General features: G+C 35.2%; 1 protein-coding gene across 1 annotated transcript in view; it reads right to left on the bottom strand.

The window, feature by feature from the left end:
* Eip74EF (Ecdysone-induced protein E74) overlaps positions 1-8,942 on the bottom strand; it is a 135,368-nt gene that overhangs the window by 115,944 nt on the left and 10,482 nt on the right. The gene's annotated exons all lie outside the window — the stretch shown is intronic.

Genomic DNA, 8,942 nt, shown 5'->3' with positions numbered 1-8,942 from the left:
AAGCACGTCCAATAAATCGTGACATCTTAGATGTTATTTGTAACCCTTCCCGAAGAATTTCTTTCGGGATACGTCAGCAGTAGCTGTAACTTTCTTCGATGGTGGACTGATTTGATACGCGAACGTCGAACTTATCGCCGTGATGGAACGATTCCTTCTTGAGATTAAATAAGGAATCAGAAAAAGTCATCTGAAGTAAACTGTCCTCGAGATTTATTAAAGCTCTGCAGCATCCAGCTAGAGGTGATAGCATCATGAATTATTTCATTATTTGTTTTAAATTAACAGAGTTAATGAAGCAAGAAGTTATTATGATAAAGTAAATAATGACTTGATAAAATAATTATTAATTAAACTTTCACGTCGTGTGCTTTATTTATTTGCTTCACACCCACTGAACACGATAGGTTTACACCTTGACAATGGTATCATTTCTCTATACAAGTTATTGTAAATTGAATACAATATATCAAATTGTGAAGATCAATCGCAGGAGCGGTCAGATAAACAAACAATTTTTAAGGCGAAATTGAACCTTTAAATTTGGAAGTTTATTTTGAGAAAAAAATCATCTTGCATTTAATAACACTGCGAAAAAATAACAGTCCACGTTGAAACTGCGATGTGATAATAATAGCCCAAAGTACAACGAACTTAAAGTTCCAGTTCTGCTTTAGGAGCTTTCGATAGATCGGCTTTAGCCCGTGCCGAGGGTTGCTAAGCGGCGGAAGGTCATTGGACCTCCCGGACCTTTCTCAACAGCCGTTCATGCTCTAATGGACGTGAATTCTAGAGGCAGGAAAATCTTCAAGTTTGCTGAAATTCGGTATTTTCATTTCTGCAGTTTCAGATCGAATTAGAAGTTGTAGATCTCAGTGCTTGGTGATTTCTTGATCGGTCCGACCACCGAAAGCTCAGGATCGCAAATTTCAGGAAGTAACGATTCGCAACAAAAGCTTACATAATCTGCCAAAGTATGCAAATTGGAGACGAAACAGCTCATCAATACAGATGTAAGACAAGAGAAAATAAATATCAAAGCGAAAACAGTTTATTTAAAACTGAAAACGGTTAGCTCAGCCTGAAACAATAACAGATCGGCCAGTGAACTCGACTGAATTCTAAAGCTCTGAAATTAAATAGTCTAGACCTGTGTAAGTCGTGTAGGTACATCCTGCATCTCACATTTGACGACTTGACCTACATCCAAAATCAGATTCTGCCACAAGTGTTGCGTCATTTCCATAGTACGCGCACACGTTTCACATGAAATACACGCAAGCGGGGGCGGTTGATCCCGACTGAAATAAAATTATTCGAAGCGAGGTGGGGTTAGGTGATCTCCGGTTTTAGCCAACTCCTTTGCTCTTGGCAAAATCAACGGGAGGTGATATTCCAACGAAAAAAGGCGTCGCTCTTGTGGCCATGACGTCTTTCATATTATCTATTATGAGGAACAAAAGAAAGGACTATTTATAGCTTTATAGCCTCATTCTATTTCAAGATGTATCTTGCAAGATGAGTCAGCAAATCCACCTTTCCTAGGTGTAACTTTTCTGAAATTGTATCGCAACTCTCAAACAACAAACTGTTCCTTCAAGCTATGCGTTCTTGGTAAGAGCTCGCAGGACGTCGTTTGATATCTGGTGGTCCGCTGGACCACCAATGCTGAAGCCACATTGTCCAGAAATATTCGGTGCAGTTTGTTCTCGTCGTTACTTCTAACGGGTCTAGGAGTCTATTTACGTGGTAAGTTTATCACAGGAATAAAAATAGAACCCCCACGGAACGGACTCAATAAACATTTATCACCATGTGCATCTGGTCTTTGCTCGATTTGCAACAATAAATAATCGATGTCGTATCTGGTGTATAATCGCATCATAGAGAGGAGCTATTGTGTCTGATTTACGAGGTCCCCAGAGTGCGATGGCGAGGGCGGTGGTCTTGATTTTTCCTCAATGTAAGTATGGGTTAGAGAGCTGGAGTAACAACGTAAGAAGGCTTGGCCAGGTTTGTGGGTTGACGGGGTGGATCGATGGCGATGCCACGGAGTCATTGAACTTGACGCGTGTAACGCCCACGCAACTTTATAGAAAACCGCAGATACTAAACGACTATACGTATATAAAACGGGGTAACTGTATATATGTTGGTTACGTTTGGAACCACCACTTCAAAGTGTTCGCCGCGAACCCTCTTTCATCCGGACGTAAATCACCCTAATGAAATCGTAAAAAAAACTTATTACCAGGGCTTTCACAGTGGCTGCCTATTTATCAACTTCGAAATGCACACACTTGGGTCTAGATTTGAATGTTCTAATTTAAAAAAATATTGATTGAAATTGACAAGGACTTAACCCAGTTTTTCGCAGTCTCTCTTATCCTTGGACCATTAAACTTATTTTTCAAAAAGTCAAAATAAATAAAACATGTTGCTGAATTTCCCGCGATGTCTGAGTTCTATTGCAAACTAGTGAAGCTGACAACAATGCACTAGACATTGACGCTATTTATAACCTCAAACTTAGAGAAACATAACCTAATTCAACAGACAGCTTTACTACCAAATTAAATGCAAAATTTCCACGGCCTCCCATTATGCCAAAACAACGTGAATGCATTTTACGCTACATACAATGTACAGGGTGAGCGAAACTCGATGTCTCAGCTCTATTAAAAGAAAAGGAAAGACGATAGAAAAAAATCTGAAAAGAGGTTCTTAAATGGGATTGAGTAAGGTCCATTCTAAATCAAATTTGCAAATTTTTCCATATTTGGAAACTGAAGTAATGACGTCATCGAATTTTTTTTCTCAGAAACATACCTATATTTTGGCATGTTTAAAACGAGCTAATTTTTCTGAACAATTTTTGTAAAGAAAAAAATTTGCTATTTTGTTTAAATCGTGACGATTGCGAATTTTTGATATTTACAAATTTGCTTATAATTTTTTAACGGAAAAAGAGCAAATTTTTTTCTTTAGAAAATTTGTTTAGAAAAATTAGCTCTTTTTAAATACGCCAAAATATACGTGTTTCTGGGAAAAAAAATCGATGAATAGAGCTGAGATATCGAGTTTCGCTCACTCTGTATTTTAATTTCTCTGAAGTTTTTATTTTACCATTATCGATAAATATTTCAGCAAGTAAATAAGATGATATTCAATACATAATTCTACGGAACTGCTACTTTACATCACCTAGTCAACTATCTTAGGTGATAAATGAAAAATATAGCCGTTGATACTGCAGTAACACGGAAAAAACTTGAAAGATAAAATTTATCATGTTTAAATACTCTAGGTAGGTACATGCATATGTTTTTACACAAACACGTCTCTAACTTTTTTTTTGTTCGTAATACATATTTGCATTTTATTGGAGCATATTTTCGTATGTAAAATATTTATTTGTATATCAAGGCGGCGAGATCGTTCTTTAACGTACCGAGAGAAAAATTGTCATCGAGGCCGCTTACGGCCGAGGCAGATCTCGAGGATGTAAAGGATTTCGCCGCCAAGGTGTACCATTTTTTGTGCAAGCGAAAATTTGTAAATAAATATGAATAAACAATACCTAAATACGAAAATATAAAATTCGTACTTCCGCCATGCTATCTTGTTCAGAAATGGTTAATTCCATGAAAGTAACAAAAAAATATTTTAGCAAGTGAAGACATTTAATAGTGAAAGAATTAACAAAAAAAAATTGAATCAGACAAAAGAACACAAAGAACAAATATTGAATCATACTTTTAGATTATATCAGCTTACGAATTTAATTGATTATCATATTCCATTCACTTGGTTTGTTTACAAAGGAACAGATTCGTAGCCTCTCCTACAAATGTCAAAAATGAATCAGTCTGATTTATTCGCGCCTATTATTTCATTAATGTTATTGATAATAATAATGATCGAGTATCGAGAGACAAAGAGTTTTATTAATAGAAATGATTTGCATTACAATTTTTTTCCAGTAGTTTATGTTATCATTATTTGGACTACCTGTTCTGAAAAGTAGATACCCCAAATAAATCTGTGGCCACGTACATTTTCATTTATATCAGGACTTTGGCAAAAAGTTCATTACACGGCTTATCCAATATTTAAAAATTCCCTACGTAATTTGTTTAGGCGTATTGAGTCGTTAACCTTTTTTTCCCGAAGTCTGTTTATAATAAAACGTTTCAGAGGTGGAAAACTAAAAATAACGCAAAAATGTAACAGGTGAGAGGTGAGACGAGGATGTAATTTTGGCAACAGTAAAAAAATGTTGTGATTTTGGGTCGTTGCCCTATTTATTTTTAATCTGCTAGAGGTGTATTTTGTGGCAGTTTGATGAAACTTTCCGTGAACGCATCACGCAATATACAAAACAAACAATGAAAAGGATTATTTATGCATAAAAATTCGAGGCGGACTCGGGGAAATTCAAACCATTGATTTCACTTTTGTAATTGGTCAAGTCATAACGGTCTGCAGCGAGGTGCTCGGCCATTTTTCACATTTTTAACGTTTATGCGAAAGTATTGAAAATCGTGAGCAAAATTGGAGCTCGTGCTCTTGGACGATCAGTTAAACACAGACTTGCAGGCACTGAATGGGCTTAGCAGGAATTAGAAAGTTGACGCATACAGATAGATCGCACGAACTACGAGAACTTTGAGAAAGTAACAGGGTTAATCTGGAGCTTAAATGATTTAATGGGTGAACTGCACAAGAATCGAGAAAAACTGTGAAGCACAGTTTACTTCTGATCTTCTGGTACCTGGGACAAAATATTTTTTTAAATGGTAAAATCAACACTAATGAGGTCTTTAAAATAATAATTACAAAAGAGGAAATATAAATCGTACGTACATGGCAGTGTGGTATAAAAGTCATGAATTTTTAATAAGATTTACATTTGCACGAAGCATTCAAAATTAATGAAGTAATAAGGTAATTTAAACTAAAATCAATATGCAAGGTTTATGACCCCAGTCGCCAAATAATCTACCATAAGCACTTTGAGCTTTTCAGCAACAAAGTTGACACGTCAATTAAGTCCATCCATTTTCCATGATTTTCTACTCCAGCAAGCAGGAGTTTGAAATAATTGATGATATTTGAACGGAAGTTTCAAATTGTTTAAAGAACCGAAATAAAATTTTAGTTTATTTCAGATTCCATTGCGTTTGTTTTCATAATATCTATATAAACTCAGTTGAACTGGAGCCTTTTTTCTACATAATTATAACTCCACGGTTGATATTTCACAACACAAAAAGTTTCCTTAAACACACACAATTTAAGTTAAAATTTGCAATTCCTCAGTATATTTGGCTGGAAACCCAAGTTCATCGAACTAATATCAATTTTTGATTAGCAGAAGTCATTCAACTTTCCTAAAATACTTTATCATCGTACTAATTTTGTTGTCGAAATGGTCGTAGAAAATATTTTCCGCTACGATTCGGTACTGAAATTGCTAAGTAGTGAGGACAAGAACGATAAGTGTGCATTTTTGAAAAAAAATATAGAAAGTCATTTCTACTGACATTTACATTTAGTTGACAGGATTATGATAATGAGCATATAAATATATACACGTGCTTCCAGTTTTTTGCCGTGTCTACCGTAATAATTACGATTGGTCTGGAATTTTAAAGAATATTTTTTGCAAATCTAGAAAGGTGACAAAATAAAAACGACGACGCACCGTTATGACTGTTGGAAATTTATGGACGATGACGGTTTGTTTTAGCCAAAGTGCCACATCAATTTTGTTAAAAATTCACAACGCACACATCAAAAATGACCCTGAAAGCACCATTTGCAGGAAATAGTACTGCGTGTACCTGATCCGCGTAAATATAACGCGACAAGTTATGATATCTTCTAAATAGCAAGTATTATCCTTGTAAAATTCCTTATTAAATGTTAAATGTGGCCAGAAACAGCACGTTTGTCCTTAGAAATGTATTTATAAAATAACATCCTACCACATACTTATTCATATTCATCAAGGATAACGAGACGTACCCGTACCAGCGGATTCAATTATTGAGAATAAACTGGTCATACAATAACGATAAGCCTATAGGGATCCAGCGATCGATTCATTAAAAACGGCTTTATTTCAATTATCGATTGTTACACCTCATTGTTTATGCAAGTGTGTTCCTTATGCGCATTTTCTTTGTGTAAGCTGGAACAATAATACTTTTGAAATTAATTCACTCTATTGAAATAATTAACTCACAACCGAAAATATAAACATAATCGCATCTCGGCACGTGTTTATCAACGGCCTAAATTAATCCCGTTTTACTGACGAAACATGCAGATTAGCTCCTCCGCAAAAAAATTACATTGTAATCTTCACCTGGTTATCTGTTTTATTGTTGGCCGATACCGAGCCCGGACAAAGTCTAAAAAGTTCTTCAGAAAACAAACTTTATCAGAAATAGGCCACAAATGATCTACTTCCAACGGATCGTGCAGTTTAAAATCAGCAGGAAATAATCCTGCTGCGTCGTTGTCTCCATTAAAAATACAGCGCTAAAGGTCGGGAACGGTTCGAGGGTACCCAACAGCAAATTCCGCAAGGATAGGGCATCCAAAGGTTTCTCGGTTGGATTTTGGGCAATTTCGACGTCAACATTGACCCGCAATGGTTCGTATTAGTGTGTCGGAAAGTAGGTGACCCACATTCGAAGTGTTTCATTGTCAAGTACTGCGATCGAATTCAGCTGGCCATGGCCATAGCCTGCTGGATTCAGAGACGACGGCTAACATTGACTCACCCAAATTTGCAACCTTATACAACGTCGCGAAAAATGTTGTTTTTGTTGAGCCGTATAATTGAAGATTTTTCTTTCTACAGTTCACTAGTTTTCGGTATTAAAAACGTTTCACTTGAATGTACTTCAAAACCATGGGAACTTTTGCTTTTCGATTCGTGATACTTTCGATTAATGGACAAAGCGTTAATCCGTGATTTTTTGAAGCCGATTCGGTTTTTGTACGATGAAATTACTTCTTTTGTCACAAATTTTGAACGCGTTTTGTTAAAAGGGAAATGCTCGACCCAACGACAAACTTTCCCCAAGTTTCTTCGTTCGTATCTGCGTATGGCTGTGTTATCTCAGTGCAAAAAGGGCTCAGATTCAGCAAAAACGTTCTCAACTGATCCTTAGAGAACTCACACGCAACAAAAACGAGTTTTGGGAAAATAGATCACAATCTCAACCAGGAAGTTTGTTCAAGGAAAACGGACTAGTGGTGCAATTTCTGAACCGATATTAAATTGACAACCTTACCTTCAGCTAAAATATAAAAATTTCAATTTTCAAATGCCACGACGTTCATATTTGTGACTGAACCATAATTATCGTTAACGCTGAACGTGGTTAAAAAAACTTTCAAAATATACCTAAAACTGGTCGATCCATACCCACTTCACAAGACTGGATTTCGACAATCAGCTCACCTGAAACAACAATGATTGTGGTGAAATAAAGCAGAATTTACTCACACTGAAAGACTTTCTTTTAATTACTTGGTAAAAATTTTAAATAAACCTTCACTCGACAAAATAAAAGTTTGGAATGGATTATTCCAAACTTTTATTTCGGACAAAAAGCATATTGATCAAGTAGATGCCTTCAGATATGAAACAACTTTCATTTTTGTCAATCATTTTTAGATTACAACAATCATTTATAAGGTAATGTGTTTTCAATAATTGCGCTGTTGAAATGACTAATCATATTAAAGTATTAATTTAGTGATTAAGCACCTGCGATACATGCTAAATTACTGAGCATTTAGTTCCAAATCTCTCCATTCAAAGTTGTCTAAAAACTTTTCCTTCTTTTTCTTTATTTATTTAAATTTAACTGAATGAATGATTTAGGAGATTAAAAAGTAGCCAGACACTAAATTAAATCTTACAAAATACTTGCGTACAAAGGAATTTTTACAATATGATTATTTATTATTATAAGCAGTCCTACTTAGGCGTAGAAAGTGAAGAAAGTATAAGGTATGGTAAAGTGTTATTAGACTTTCGCTTTCGCCGATAAACAGAAAAATCTGCCACTTCGTATTGCTTAACAGTTTTCTTGCGCTTAATTGTGGCTCTATTATAGCAGGATTTATTGGTGTTAAAATATAAATTAATATATTAAATAAGACAATTATAAAATTGTGTTGTCAATGGACTTTCTAACAGTGGGCAGACCGATATAAACAAAGATATGAAAAACATAATAATTTGTAGCCATTATATTATGGAGTTAATAAAAAAGTCCTTGGACGATAATTATTATCTTTCAGTCGTCTATTGTATGGCAGGTTATTCACGACCATATCCCTAAGGGTACTCCACGTATTCTTATTTTGCTATGAAATTCATTCGAGACGATCTCTCTTCCTCTTCGTCAAATACACCACCAGATCAAGAATTTCGGTGGCAAAAAAATACTATGTATGTCGTTTTGTAAACACATCCGAATGATGCTAATATTGCTAATTATATTTAACTTATGACAGAGTAACCTTAATCCAACAATGTTGGCCTCGCTGCATATGCTAGGACTCTACAAAAGTTGAACAGTGTATTTCCTTGTAATAAAAATGTAAATTATGAAAAAGGAGCTCCCAAAATATGCAAACATTTTCCCTTGAATCCTACCACGTAGGCGCTGGACTGATAATAATTAACTATAAACCCATTAAGTATGTATTATTAAAGGTACTAAACATTATTTGAATAAAAACTGTGGGTGATTTCCTTGGAATTTTTAATTAAATCCGGAATACATTAACGGGCAACAAAGACCAACCACACTGCAGGACACCTTAAATTCAAACAACACTTCGTATTTTACGTTAAATTTTAGTGGAATTTTCAAGATTTAAGACCTTAAATGTAAATTACCTATGTCAGT

This window comes from Tenebrio molitor, chromosome 7, assembly GCF_963966145.1.
Source record: "Tenebrio molitor chromosome 7, icTenMoli1.1, whole genome shotgun sequence".
Classification (NCBI taxonomy): domain Eukaryota; kingdom Metazoa; phylum Arthropoda; class Insecta; order Coleoptera; family Tenebrionidae; genus Tenebrio; species Tenebrio molitor.
The sequence above is the reverse complement of the archived record's forward strand: the minus strand, read 5'-3'. Positions and strand labels throughout refer to the sequence as shown.